This window comes from Accipiter gentilis, chromosome 4, assembly GCF_929443795.1.
Source record: "Accipiter gentilis chromosome 4, bAccGen1.1, whole genome shotgun sequence".
Lineage (NCBI taxonomy): Eukaryota > Metazoa > Chordata > Aves > Accipitriformes > Accipitridae > Astur > Astur gentilis.
The window spans coordinates 11,027,950-11,044,021 of record NC_064883.1 but is presented as its reverse complement, the minus strand read 5'-3'; positions in this window follow the sequence as shown (position 1 = coordinate 11,044,021).

The following is a 16,072-nucleotide window of genomic DNA, read 5'->3' as shown; positions in this document are numbered from 1 at the left end:
TCATTTCATGGACACCACTGAATAATGAAAATAGGAGGAAGTGTGCCTGACCTCTAGGTCCCAGCCATTGCTGCCCACTGGTTTTTAGTAAGGTCTTGCCAGGCTAATAAGCCTGGTAGTTTCTATTTTTGTGAGTAGGAACATTTTTCCTTCATCAGGTTTCTCCAAAGCTTTTACAGCTGTAGTTTGTTTCCTACCTCTAATCTCTCTGTGGTGTCTGTAATGTTACGTTTAGAAAATAACAACACAGGATTCACCTGTTATTGCATTGGTCTTAATTATTTTGCATGGAAGAAGTTGAATGCTTCTCAGCATAGGATAAGAAATTTTGCTGCTGCTTAGTGTAGCATGATACTAGTACTTACTGATTTGGGGGCAAGGAGTAATCCCTATATTCATTGGACATTCATTTAGACTCTTCTATAAAGCATAACAACAAACTGGTCAGTAGGCTAAACTCCAAAGAGGCCACAGGCTTTGAACAAGTATAATTCACTTGCATTTCAGGGGCTCTAAGATTTGCCCCAGTGTGACTAGCAGCAAATGAAATCAGCTCCCCATCCAACCCGCTCACTATGTCGGTAATAAAGACAAATACATTTGATCAGATTCCCAGCTGGATCAATAGCAATTTGAGTAGCTGGGAGATCTCACCCACCTTGTTACTGTGAGCCCAATTTCCATGGGGATTGCAGTCCAGCTTCCCTCAAGCATGTAGTTTCGTGTGCCCAAAAATCTGCTTCTTCATGTGTGCAGATGGCAAAATCGCATTCTTGAAAATTAATCACTGAAAAGTTATTTGGATTATTTAAATCAGGTTTTCACAAAGACTAAGCAGATACAATTCCCTACAAATCAGTATTGTTGCAGCCATTTGAGCCACTTAAAGTGAAATTGCTACTGACCTGTGAGTAAAGGCTATATCTGTACCAGTACGTTAGCTTGGCATGAAAATTCAGGCTGGGGCCCAAACTCCCTGATTATCCACACTGTCTGTGGGCTGGCAAATACCCTTGCTTTAGCCACAAGTGGATAAATTGGCTTCCCAGGCAGGATCAGACCATCACTGGGGAAAATGGGTTCGCCTTTGAGCTCTGCCTTTACAGGCGGAATGACCACAATTGCCTCGATTGCAAATTTGAGCACAACTTCCCCCCAAAATGTAAACATGAACTCAGGGTCCAAAATTATGCTTACCAACAGCTCTATGTTCCTAGTCTCCTGTACATACCAGAAACCTTTCCAATTAGCTTTAGTATCAGTCACGGGTAAAATAAAAGAGAAGCAAACACCACTGATCCAAACCCCTGTCAGACAGATGATAGCAATCACAGGAAGTGTAGGGGGGTTTGATTCTTTATTTAAATTTTCACTGACTAGTTTGTTGGTTTGGATGGAGGAAAGGGAGAAAGAGGGGCTGTGTCTCAAGTGTCATAAAAAACCATTATAATTGCAGTATCATTTTTTATCTGGAAAAGAAGGAATCTTAGGAAAAAGTATAGAACAAGCTAAAATCTGGTACAGATCCACCAATTCCCTAAACCAGAATTTCAGAAAAGTTCAAGGACTTTACATTTTTGTGATTCAGCAAGTAAAACAGGTCAAGAAACACCCAGGAATTCAAGGTACTTGTCAGATGTGTGCTACTCCTCTCCTGTATCAGCTATACCTCCTTTGGATTTGGCTGGCATGATATAAAATGCATACATGAATTTTAAAAATCCCATAAAATATCTGTAATCAGCTTGGCATAAGGAATACGATTTAACATGTGTGTGTCTAGCAGATAACAGAATGGGCCCCAATCCTGACTGGACCCTCTGTCCTACTAGGATGCAAATAAGTATTAACAATCAATAGTCATTTCAGCATCCTTCTGCCAGACAGCCTTGCCCCCAGAAAATATCTCCAAGCCGTATCTCTTGGCTTTGACTAGGTTCTTCCAGCTTTTAGTCTGACTTTGAAGCTAGAGGCTCTATGTTTTCTAAACTTTGTAGATGCACAAATGTCCCTGCTGCGGGGCTGTGTATCCAGGTTAAGTTGATGTTTCATGAGAGCATGTTGGCAATAGAAACACTGGGTGAAAATCTGTTTTCCATTTTGATCCAGGAGCTCAGACATAATCACAGCAGTGTTCTCTTTTGAACATACGAATAATGAACCCTAAACATTATCACAATTGACGTTCCTCTTTCCAAGTGCTCTCTCTCTTGGCCAAAAAGAAATTCTCCCAAGAGAGCTCTTGTAAATTTAAGATTTCCTTTCTCATCTTGGCAGATGCCAGTTATAAGTAGGTAGAGTCACAGTCTTAAAAAGAAAACCTATCTTGCCCTTCAAACATCGACAGCTCAACATCCAGAAATGCTGTACGATTAAACAAGTGATCTGTGAAGGGACCCTGAAGCCTGGAGCATATGTAAGGCATTGTTCACATCTATTTGCCTCTGCCCTGGGGCTTACACAGTTCTCAGCTTTGGTACCAGCAAGTATGAGACACCTCTTGCCCTCACTTGAAAGAAGTAAAACAAAATTCTTTGGTCTAGGAGCTGAAGAAGCAGAGATGAGAGGATTAACGCAAACACAACTCTGCTTTATGAAGAAGAAATGGAAGCCTCTGAGGACCACTTCAGGTTGCTTCCACAACAGGCTCAGACCATCCATACAAGCTGAGATGCCTTGAAGGCTCATTTCTTCTCAGCATCCGTATCATGCTCACATGAAGGGAAACGCCACTTTACATGTGACCACTTGCGCAGTCTGCATGGCTGTTCCAGCATGCTGAGCCTGCCCTCGAGTCTGCTCCTTGCCAGGCTACAGAAGGCAAATGTCCTCGCCAAGCAAAGTTGCCCAAATTATTCTTCTCGGTGCATCACAGGATTAGACCGTCAAAGAGATGCGGGGGTGGCAGAAGGTCAGCTATGCAGCATTCGCCACGCCGCCTGTATGCTGCTATTTCACACTGGCTCTGTATGATAATATTAGTATAAGACTATAAGAATAATATTTATTATCTTATTTTTCTAAAATATCAACAAAATGTCAACATTACAGTAAGTTTTCAAGAAATATCTTTATTAAATTCTCAATCAGTTCACTGGAGAAGGAGACCAAGGGATTTCTGCTGTCATCTACAGGTCACAATACAAATAGAAAATATGTGTGTTTTCTCCAGATGCTTTTGGTGCCTGTGTTTCTTTGCATCCCAAAGCAATTGCTTTGTTTTCCAGCTGGGTATTTTGAAGACTGTCATCATTTGTTAATCTAAAAAGCTAGAATAACCTGCCCCTGTCACCATCACTGTCACTGGCGTTTTGATATGTCAATATTGTATGCCGCAGATGATCGTCCTTAAGAGACAGTTGTAGTTTTACTGTGTACTGAATGCAAGCTACTCCAAGGACATCTTTACGAAATGGTGCTTAACTGAAATTGGTCCCAAGTGATGCTCCATCTAGAACAAAGCCACCTTTAAACACTTTCTTTGAAACTTTCTCAGAGTCCAGCTTTTCCCAAGCTTCCTATTAAAATCTTTACCTGAAAGGGATGAATTGCTTAGCCCATGTTCTGGCTGCTATAGTATACAGATCAGTGTTTACATCTCTACTTGCACGGAGTCTAATTTATAATTTAACACTGTTGAGACCAGTCTGACAATGTAAACATGGTATATTGATGACCTGCAAAAAAGAGAAGCTGTCTTCTATGCCAAGTGCCTGTGGCTCTGTTTATGTTGGAAATGCATTATTAAAGAATGTGTGTGGTCAAGCTATAACCTTTCTAGTACTGAGGTATCCATTTTACTCTGGGTCGTTTCTTTGTTTCTCCTCACAGAGTCTCCTAATCCAACAACTGATCAAGTTTCAGCCTTTCACTTCAACTCCCCCAATTAAGATAGCATGATACACGGTGTGACAGCTTTTTCGGGCTCTCTGAAGCATGTGTGGTGTGCCTTGTACTTGACAACTGAATTAGACTAATTCTGGGATCAAATATACTATCCAGGTAGTGCTGAACAATTTATTACCAAAGCAGCAATTTATTGTCATTCCAGCCCCTGTAAAACAAAAAGTCTGGATCAGTTATTCTTCATTAAAATCGACATGACAACTGCCAGAGGACATAATGTCAGTCGGACTTGGACTTCTAGCTAGAAATAGCGATCGGCGGAAATGAGGAGGCCATCTCAGTCCTGGCCAGATCACCTACTTCTCTGTACTTGGTCCTGGGTCACCTGTTTTTCTCAGCAGGTGTGGCAATCGGTGGGCTCAGGAAGCTGTGGTGTTGTGTATGAAAGTGCTCACTCACATCGCCTGCGTGAAAGCTGTAGCATTCTTTGGCCACTAATTATACGTAAGGGAACTCCTAAATAAGCTCCTTCCTTTTATCATCCTCAGAAGACATATTTATGGTGTGATGACCCATCACAGATGCTTAGGGAAAAGGAGATGCTATTGTACTAGCACTGAAAACTGGGCTCTGAATGGGAGGAACAGCAACCTAAAAGCCTTTGGCAGCATTATGCCATAACTAGGCTGGTGAAGAAAAATTATTCATCCTGCCATGGAAATCTCATGCAATGAACCAGCCTGCAAAACAAGCAGAACACGCTTTGCTTCCTGAAACTGCAGAGAACATCCCATTTGACCTTTTTGTCCAAGCTGAGGTTTCTGCAATGCCAGTGTGTTGGTGAAAACATGAGGAAGTGTTATCCTGCAAGTATTCCTAAGAGAGCCTGCCAGATGTTTCACCATCAGCTGAAACAGCTTCTCTTTGTTTTTCTGAAGAGAGACTCGCCAGCTGACTGAAAGGAAAGAGGAAGGGGAAGAGGGAACTGGTGTCCTTCCCTGCGGCTGCTGGGGTTGCCTTGTTTCTCATTAGAAACAGCAACATGTCACTATGCTTCAGGAGGTTGACAACTGTCTACAGTACCAATGGTGCATGATGATCACTCCTGCCCTACATCCAACATTATATAATTCAGTATTTCGATGCACATATTTTATAGCATAAAGGGATTTTTTTTTAAAAGGAAGCCCAAGGTATAGCAAGGGACGTGGTGTGAGGAGCACCCAGCCACATACAAGCAGAGCCATCTGGTTTGTTTGCCCACCTCCAGTGTTGCACGTGCTCCGTTTTGATCAGTTGTGCAACAAAGAGGCTTCAGTTAACAGCTCTGAGCCACAGAAATTAAACATATTTCTACACTTCTTTATTTTTTAAGAAATGTCTACACCTCAGCAAATTTATCTGCTGAAATAAATAAGATTACAAGGAGAAGAATGATCACTGTCAGTTTTGCAATGGTGTTTGCAAGCAATAATCAAAATGTAGGCGATTAATGCAAAAGTACATTTTCTGTGTGTGTGTGTGCAAGCAGTGAACATATTTAATTCGTCTGACAGAAAGATAACAAAGCAACAGTGAACTAACCTTACTAGCACATATCCAGGTTTCCAGGCATCTAAATTTGTAGCAACCCATTCAGCAGTAAGGGTATCTTTTTGGCGAGGTTGCAATATAACTGCATCCTGGTTTTGTTGTTGTTTACTCTGTGTGACATCTATTGACTCAAATGAGCCATTTTTTATTCCTTTGTAGACACGAGAGTGAATTTAGCACAGTATGTTATCACAGAGCTCCTCACAGACAGTGCTGACAAATAGCTATGTGGACAACCCATTCAGGCTGTAGTACTATCCATCAGCAATGACAGTAGCTGGCAAACCAGTGCTGTTTATATCAATTTGTTATTTTCTAGGAAGTTACCCAGCTTCATTATTATTGGGGGAGATAAAACTAAGATGAGAGGCCAAGACCCTCATTTGGTTCTTAATGCACTCCCATTGCTTTGATGTATTACAGAGAGCAAAATTGACCGATGTGGTAGCTCATTACATAGGGAAAAACATACACTAAAATAACATATTTTCTTTACCATCAGTTCAGTGACAACTAACAGTGGTCTAGGAAGGATCCAGGGCCAGTTATTTAAAATATAGCCCCCCTACTTGGTCCTGCAAAAACCCCTGGGTTTTGTGATATGCCCTAGTCTTTAGGTGCAGAAAATTCTCTAAGATACAGTGTCTTAAATAACAAGTATATTATTATAATACCCCTTGTGAGCCAAAGTGTTTCACTGATTTTAGCACAGCGTTGCACAGCACCACTATCACACCACTTCTGCAGGACATTCTTCCTGGCTCACTGTGATACCTGAGCAACAAATCCTTCCTCTCTCTTGCACAGTAGGTGGAAACCGCAATTGCTTCACCAGACATGGGGAATGTGAGTCACAGAGAAGCTAAGTGACTTTCCTGGGGACCCATGAGACCAAAAGAAGTATCTGGAAAACCCAAGATTGAAAGATTGAATCCAGATTCTGACCTGAGTTACACTCTGGCTTGAGGGGGATTGTAACTCAGGTCATAGTTTGTTTGTCATTAGTATGTCTTATCACTCACATGGTAATATCTAGGCAAAAGAGGCTACCATTCTGTGACAGGAGCTGGAGCTGGAGCTCAGGCAAACGGGGATATGCAGCTGGGTAGGAAGCAGAGATGGTTGGGGTGTCTGGGGGATGTTCAGAGGACTGCAGTCGCTCATGGCGGCTATAGCAGTAGTGCACAGAGATCCATTCATGGGCTCTTTGCACTGTACATAAAATAGCAGTTATATTGCATTAAAAAAGGCCCCAGGCAATTAAAACTAAGGTTAAAAGCAGTCTAAATCCGTATTAGCTCATTGCAGATTTAGCCCTCAAAACTGATGTTGTGTCATCATGTACACATGTTGTTAGACTACTGGTATTACTCTCTCTTCCAGCCGTGATGGGTGACAGATAAATAAGCAAACATGGTATTTGATTCTCTAGGAGTTTCCTAGTATATGTGTGGAATCATCTTTGGCCTACAACCCCTCATAAGTGAAAGGCTCCTCTCGCTCATTTGATTCCTGTGTTGGAATATTGGACTTGGAGTCCTTGAGGGTGGGATTTATCTACCTTTAGACTTGAAGAGAACTGGGACAACATTTAGAAACATAGGCTATGATTCCTCTGTCCTGCTTTAGATGTCTGCCATAGGATGCATTTAGTCTGATGAATCCCAACCCAGCTCATTTTATCTGTATTCAATCCTGGACCATTACCTGTCTCACCATTTGGGAGCCAGACCCAGGATTTGACTTCACCGATGCTATAAATAAAGTCATATCGTCACTAACGAGCAGAAAAACACAGAGCTTTGAGTTTGTCTCTGATCCCAAAGTCACCCTCCCTGGCAGAGTGGAGTCCTAAACTTCTTGATTCACTACTGTCTCAAAGAGGGAGACCTGGCTGTTAAATCACACACATCGCTCCCTCATGGCATGGATGTTTCTCGAACCCTTACGTTCATGCTGGGACTTGCTCTGTACCTGCTTATTTGTAGGAGATGAGAAGCTCAGAGTACAAGGTTAGATAGCAGCTAACGGGCACAGTTGCTGCTTCTTCTCTCAGCTGTAATTAGGCAGCTCTCCTAATGTGAGGCCAGAACCATCCTTTGAGCTGTAAAATATTTGTCTTTCATTATCTGTCACCCTCTGACTTTTAGTTAAAGAGATGCTCCTTTTCCTGGAACATGCACATAGTTAAGATCAATATCATAATCCTGTCTGACAGCTACTCGAAAGCTCCTTTGTGTTGATTAGGTTTTGGCAGCTGAACAGAGCTGCCACTGCATTTTCTTTTAATACTGACTAAACGATAGGCTTGACAAGAAGTAAAAAAAAGAAAATAAAATTCTCTTAAAAACAAAAACCAATTAGCCCTTTTGTTACTCCGCTGAAGTGGAACAGATACTTCAGCTGCTGGTGGTGGTACAAGCAGAAACCTGCTCCTAGTCCCCTGCCACCCTCCAAGGACAGATGGATGAATGGTAGCGGCTGGCTTAAAGATGTCTTCATCTGTTCTGTTAGGAAGGAAAGCAGGGGTTTGGCACCAGCTTTTAAAGAAAATAGAAGGTGCTAAATTCACTAAACTTTATTGGTTTGAATGTATAATAATGATAGTTTAATGGCAGGAAAGAGGCAGATAATTAGAAGTGAGTAGCTCTGATTGCCCTTGTACACCACCCCAGATAGCTTCTCAACACTCCTGAATCCTTGTTTGCTTTGTCTGAAGCTGAAATCCCACAAGGTCTGGATGTTACCAGCTGTCTCGCTAACTAACTGCCAGCACTTTCCCTGAATGCAAGCTATCAGCTTCCACAACATCAGCATCCTCCCTTGAGCTCTTCCTCGCTGTCTCTCCCTGTGTGATTGCTTTTATCTATTGCTTGCAGGAGCTTCTTCTAATCATATTGCTTCTTGCCTCCGAGGGTCAAACACAAGACCATTGCTACCTACACAAATGGGGAAAACTGTCACCTTCACTAGACTGATAAGCATTTGGCAGGCAGGACACTGTGAAGTAGAAGAGCAAACAGCCAGCAATCTGCAAACACCATAAATATGTTACAATCTCAGCAGGAAGATGGGCACTATATGTACCAAGAGGCCTTTGTTTAATGAGCTGTCAGAAAGCAGGCATGAAATTATGTTTGAAAACATGTGCAAGCTGCAGAGACAGAGCCGGGGCACTAAAAAACCTCTTTGCCTTTTCTGTGGATGTTTGGAATGTCTTATCAGTTTGAGAACTGTCATGCGATGAGAGCTATCATTAGCAAGGTAATAGCGTTTGAAAGCTACTGATTTTTCTCTCTCAGCTCCATTTTGTGACCTAAATGAGTGAGAGAAAAACTTAATGTTTCTGGTCCGCAGAATTTTTTGTCCTGAAAACATAGCCAGAAACCCCAAAGTGAGCATACCGGTAGGAGATAAATCAAAATCACTGTAAATCGTAAAGGACTAACCGTGGAAGTCAAGAATATTGTTGTTAATCTTGTGGAGATTGTGTTCATATTACCCTAATGCAACTTCCACCACTCATTTATTTCAATCACCCCCACAGAAAGCATCACAGTGCAGGTGACTGCTACATGTGACAGCTGCACGAGGGCTACCAGCGGTCAGGGCAACAGTCTGCAATTCACTGGTAGTCAATAGCGGTAAAACTCTGTGAAAAATATGATCACTGTAGTATATTAACAGTGTTAGGGTCACTTTGGATAGGCGTAATAGGGTGTGCAACAAAACAGAGCTTCCACTGCTGCTAAATCATGCAGAACAAGTTGCTGAAGATTTAAAACAAATCCTGAAATATCCTTCGGGGTCACAAAGCTCCTTCTTGCTGAGATAAATTGAATGGTTTTCTCCATGCCCAAGCATCTGTGTTTTCTTTGCTTTTAAGAAAACTTTTTGCTTACTCTTTGGCTGCTTGAGCATTTGTGGTCCACCCCAGAGCTGAAAGGAGACTGTGAACACTGAACTGAATCAATGTCAGTCAGGAAGGTATTAATTCCGAAAAAAAGTCTCCTTTTTCTTTCCTTTCTTTTCTCATTAAGGATGTGGATCAAAATCCAAAGTTTCTTGGTCAGATCAACTGGAGCCCAGATCTAATCTGTCCCTGTTCTTCCGAAACCCCGAACAAACTGATTTGGGGGGGGGGGGCGGGACGGGACAAAACAACAAAAAGAGCAGCACCCTTACAGGGATCCTATCAGCTTTTGTCTCATGAATGAGTCAGATCACCAGCAGTGTAGTTTCACTGATGTTAAAAAAATATATGAAAGAGAAGAAAAGGAAGGCTTGAAAAGCTGTATTTTTAGGAGTTTTGTAATGGAAAATGTGATGTGCAAGTAAAGAGACTATTTTGCAGAAGGGATTTACTCTCTTTGGATTTTGCCTTTTCTTTAATTAAAACTGAAAAAAATTCAGATGTTGGTCAACAGGCAAAGAAAGAAATGTTTCTGCCATGAAATGCCTCTCTCAGTGTCATAATGTTCGTAGTTTGGTGAGCTACTTGTATGTGGGCTGCATTTATCTACTTATCCATGTGTCCCATGATCTGCCCGCCCCTTCTCCCTGAGCCTCCCCATTGCACCATGGAAGATGTAGCCTAGCAGGGAACCATTCTTAAAGGATAATACAGATGTAACCCCCCTGCACTTCACCTATCCAACACTGAGTGTTTCCAGATAGGAGGATAAAAACCATAAATCTTTGGGTTTGGATTTTTCCCGTAACAGTCAAATATTTCTGTGGGGAAATGTTTAATGTTTTCCAAGCAGCTTTTTCAATGTTAATGCTTTGCCAGTGTAAAGCAGATGAGGACAAAAACCCAACAGATAAATCTTCTTCCCTCTGCTTTCTATTTGGTGATCTGAAATAGGTCAAGCTCTACAAACATGTTTCATTTTACCCCTGCTAATATGCTTCAGTGCATAAGCCTACTAAAGCAGTGTTTGCTTGTACTAAGAACATAAAAGCATGCATACTATAGAAACAAAAAATATCCTGTTAATTCATACAAGAAACTATTTTGTCTGACTTTGAACAGATCATATACTACACACAGGAAATCCTTTGGTACTGTGGCCTTCTCAATGATGTAAGCTTTCATAAAAGACCACACCATTTCTTTCCTTCTCCTGAGAGGTTGTCTGGCTTCTGAAGAGAGTACTCACTCTTTGAATCAGAGTTAGTCCTGAACAGCAAGGAGGTGGGCTAACAACTCTTAGGACCAAAGGGAAACTGAAGACCTTTCCATTGTGCAATTTTTGAAATTGAAGCATCTTATATTGGTTCATAAGGTGTTCTTTTTCCACTTTATTTTCTCTTCTCCATGCCATTTTTGCTACTGTCTTCAGTATAATAATTAACACATAGTATTTTGCTGAATTTTGCGGGTTTTTTTCTGCCTTTCAAAACTCATTTTGCAGGGTATTAAAAGGAAAAATAAAACTGTGATCTGCCATAGGTACAGAGAAGGATATTTAAATACTCTTAATTTTTGAAAATGCCTAACACCATAAAAAAGCTTCACAAAATACTGAATTAAGAATCCTCGGGCAAGCCCACCAGCACCTCCAAGGTAACTACCTCTCCACGAAAAATGGAAGGGGAAATGCTAGAGATTGATGGGAAAGAAAGAGGGGCAAGCAGAAAAAGAAAAGAGAATTGTCATTCACAAAGCAGTTTGTTCCCCCTGTGATGCTGTGGCAGACAGGAACAGGATTTAAAGCCAGGAACAAGAGGTAAATACTGAACTTAAGTGTTCAATCCTAAGCAAGATAAGAAGTGCTTATAGCTGGAATTAGAGAAAAGATGTTGCAAGACTGGAACATTAACAAGAAACAACCTAAAAGAGCTAACACAAAGTATGGAGACAAATACCTCCGTGAGAGGCTTGAGGAGCTCAGCCTGTGTTGTCTCTCCAAAACAAGACTGAGGGTGATTTGGTTATCTCCAATAGGGACTAAATGCCTGGTACAAAATAAAAGCCTTTTGATATAGGGAAAGAAAGTGTAATGGGAAACTGTAGCTAGAAACAGAAGACAGAGAGATTCAGAGGAAAAATGCGAGGACTTGTTGAGGGCCTCGATGCTGAGGCAGCAGTTCTGAGTGACATCCATGCTCCCCATTTGTCTCCTCAGTGATGGTCATAGCCTCCAAATAACAGAGAATAACTACCAATGAACTCCTCAGAAATCTGCCCACTTACCATCAATCTTGTGCAGAGAGTTTTTCAACAAGCTGAACCTCAGCTGATGGATCATACATCCTGACTACTTGGAGATTACCCATTGTGGGCAAGTGAAAAAGGAGATGCATGTTACTAGCATTTTTAAAATCACATGCACCTACAGTTATTCCACGTTCCTTATCACACAGCAGGCCAGTGACACCATGTTTCCTTCTTCGTGGTCTCTACCTAGCTTTCATAATCCAGAGGACAGCAAGAGGGGACTAATTAGGACCCTTATGATTTCTTTGAGTAAAAGAGGTAGGCAAAACCAAGCAAATTCCCATAGACTTGTTTGAGTTTCTTCATTCAGGAAAAAGGAAACAGCTGCCCAGAGTGATCCCACCTACCCCACGGGCTGGCCAAGGTGGTGTCACCAGCTGGAGACTGTCCAAGCTTGTTGAAGTTGTAGCACTATGGGACGGATGCACTTCCCCTTCACCCCACACCAGGGGACCACTCCAAGCAGGTGCCGTGTTTCAGCCGGGCAGGACCGGGAGCAAGAAGGTTAGCCGTGAACAAAAGAGAGGAAAAAAGAGGAAACAATCAGGAATTTTAGGGACCGTACATCACATGGCATGGCAAATATTAACAATTGCATTTAGGCCTAATTGAGGTGCTGTAAGATGGTCCGTAACCTCACCTGAATGGTATCAAGAATAGTGAACTGGGACCTGTTGAGTCACTAACTTCTCCTGCCAGAGAAGGGAAGGCACAGCAAAGGGGCTTCAGTCTGTGGAAAACCACATGTTCCCGTGAAGGCACAGAGCTCTACTCTAAGGCTCGAAATCCCACTTAAGCCCATTTGCTTAGACAGTGGAAAGGTAGGCGCCTTTGAAGGCCTCTGAAGAGCAATTCAAGAGCCTGAAAAAAGTGCTGAGCAGGGAGCCAAGGGCGCAGGGACTTCAGCCAAGGGAGCTTCCCAGCCTCGCTTGGTGTGAGGTATTGACCACCTCGGCCAGGAGCGGGGCCAGGCTCCCTCTCCTGCCACTCTCAGCAAGGCAGGGCAGGGCTCAGCAGAGCAGGTAGTGCGGTAGGAAAGGCCACCGGGAGCCTCAGCCGGCAGGGACCACGCATTTTCCCCATCCTGCTTTGACAGAATTGGCCAGGGATGGAGGCATCTTTCATTTCCCAGTTCTGTTTTTGCTGCAGAAGACACAGCTTCTTTCTATTTTTCTAGACTGGCTGATCCCAGCGTGCTCCAAATCCATAAAGGAAAATAGGAAATGATTTTCTTAGTCCCTGAACTGACCCGTGGGTCTGACGATCCTGCTAGGCTCGGCAGTTTCTCTGCTGGCTTGAGGAGTGCATGTTTATGCACCTGGGATCATGCAGCTTGAATTATTCTTTTAAACATTTTCATAGAGAGTGGCAGTGTAACAGAAATCACTAAACAAAATGTACATTGTGTGTGACAGTTAGCAATGGGCCGGTTCGCAGATTGTTAAGGGCTATTGAAAGTCACGCTTATGTTTTTCTTCTTTAACATTTTTCAAGGACAATTTGATTGCATTTCCCAGAAAGGTTAATATAAACAATCTGCTCCCCTCATTTTTATGAGAAGCATTTAAAAGTAAAACGTCCTGCTGTTATTTCACTATTGCCTATGTTATTGATGGCTGAGGATTCCCAAATAGGTTCTGAATTTTCGCAGCTTTGCTGATTTCTGGGAGAATTGTTCAAAAGTCCACTCCATCTCATTCTCTATCCACAGCTGCACTGACAAAGGCACGAGTTTCTTCAATGTTTCCTTGAACATGGAAGGGCAGGTTTAGCCATATGAATGATAGACGTTACCTCTGAACTAGTCATTTAAATGGCCTCTATAGCCACTGGAGGGGCACAGAAGCAACTCCAGGCATCAGTTTGGCTCATGTCTCGTAGGTGCCAATCTTTAACATAAGATATTTGCCCTTTGGAAGTGCCTCTCTTTCTCCACTGACAATAAAGTCAGTCAAAGTAACTCAGACTGAGCCACCCCTGTCCTGTCCTGGTTTGCTCCCTGGCTTTGCCTTGCAGACCGGTTGGTAGGACCCCCTCTGCTGTCACCATCTCCCAGGGTGACCAAGTGGCTCCAATGCTTACTCAAGTACTCTGCACTTATTTAAAAAAAAAAAAAAAGAAGAAAGAAAAAAAAGGTGGAGTAATTTCTGAGTGAATAGTCATGACTATTCTTAGGCCAAATTTGCAAGTCCGCTGTAAGTCTAGAACCACAGATAGGTTTCCCATCTAGTCCGTATCTCTGGTTGACCTTTCACGTTAATACTGATAGTTTATTTGGATGCTTTGACCAGGAGCTTGGACGAGGTTATGTCTAGAGGTCCCTATGATTTTCACATAATCACACAACCTTGCAACATATTACCTACCCACCAGTCATTCAACACACTCATCTGAACACCCAAGCGGGATGTTACATTGGTTTTGTTATATTTAATTGCATGTGCTTTTTTTCATGTACAACTTTGATAATAGAGCTCAAATAGATAAAATTGTTCCCTCTCGGTAGTCAAGTGTAAAGACTCCCCACTGCTTTCTCACCTGTAAAAATAACCTGGACATGTTGCATTAGACAGCAGTGGTGGTATTTTCAGAACATTTTCACGTCTGTGTTCTGGCTGTGGGCCAAACTGGGAGACTACCCTGACAGCTAAAACATCTGATACTGAGGTCAGTAGCAGACCTGTCACTGACCTGAGTGGAGCTAGGCTCTGGGCCATTTTTTTGTACACATGTACCATAAAACTACCCACTTTTCTGCTGTAGTAGCAGCTGAGTTATCCCTCAGTTTCTGTCAGAAATAGCTGCATACCAGCTTGGCAGTTCCTAGCACTGAAAAAGCTGATTTATCCATGAGAGCTGCACAGATTTCAGAGCAACACAAAATGATCTCTCCACAACATAATCTTTTAAGCTTTAGTTAAGTCTAACGAATTATTCTATTTTAAAACTAACACTACTTTAAGAGGACTTGATTCATAAGGCATATATTTGTGACAGTCAGGACCTTTTCCTCTCAAGGCAGGTCAGGTCGAGGCTTTGCTCTTAGACCCACATATGCATTTCCCATTTCATCATGTTTACCTGTCCTTGACATTCAAACAGATGCATATAGCACTTTCATTCAGATTTGCTGGGACATATTTGATCTTACTACTGTGGCCACTGGTGCATAAAAAATATTCTGCCAGTTTCCATTAGATACTTGCTGGCTGCAGGCACTGAAATGCAATAGATCACTTTAGATTAAAAATTACAATGTGTGCAGGAACACGTGTGTGCACATATGTGGAAGGATGCCTGGTTGTGTATTTAAAAGTGACTTTTTTTTTTTAGGAAAGATTAATGCTCACAAAGCTACAAAAAAAAACAAAAACAAAACCACCCCACTCACTACAACTGTGTTAAAGCAGCATTTACTACACGTCTCCAAGACAAAAGGAAAATGCGATAAAAATTCAACCCCCCAAAATCCAGGGTGTTGAATTAGGTAGGCGAGCTGGAGCCAAAAGAACTCCCTGTGTACAACGTGACTGACAGTGCCATGCCACACAAGCCTGTTGTGACAGATCCCACGATGACACCGCAGCCTGGCACAGGGGGTGGCAGCAGGGACCACCCCATGTGTGTGAGCCGAAGAATATTAAGGGAACAGCGGTCTTTGCAGCAAATCTTCACCGAGTGATAATGCTGCTTCGGATCTTTCCCTAACAGGTCTGATTTTGAAACGCATTCACTCCAGCGCTGTAGACAAGTGTTTGGGCATAAGCTGTAAAGCACAGTTACCAAGCCAACACGAGCCATCTCCCACGTGCCACCAGCCCACCTGCAGCTCAGCCTCCCGGTGGCATTTCTGCACAGGCTAGATGCTCACACCTGGAGGGTGAGATTAGGGTGGGCTTAGCCCTTGCCTCCGGTCTCCCTGCTGGCCCCTGCCCTAGGCTTCCCACCTCACCTCCTTCATCCCTCCTCTCTGCAGCTGCCACCTTGGTGGTGAGAGGAGGAAGAGGAGGAGGAGGAATCCATGGAGGAGGCACTCGGGCAGTGGTGCAAGTCCCCGGTCCTCAGGAGGCATCCCTCCCCCAGCCCTTCTCAGCTGTCTCCTTGTACCCACTCGTGGGATCTCTCGGATCTGGAAGTTGCTCTTCTTCCATGTGTCCCTATATGCAAACATGTCCATACAGAAATATATTTAACATACATACACACTCAATGTGTAGGTGTGCACATGATACAATCATTTGCTCTCAGGAGCTCTGAGCATCTTCAGTGGTTGTTGGTTTATTATCAGACCTGGGTTAGACAAAGTTCCCATTAAAACCTTCCTGTAAGGGACATGCCAGGCCTGTCATTCAAGCCCTAAAATTTTCAGAAGTGACAAATGGTTTCTGATGCCTCCAATGTTTTGGTGTG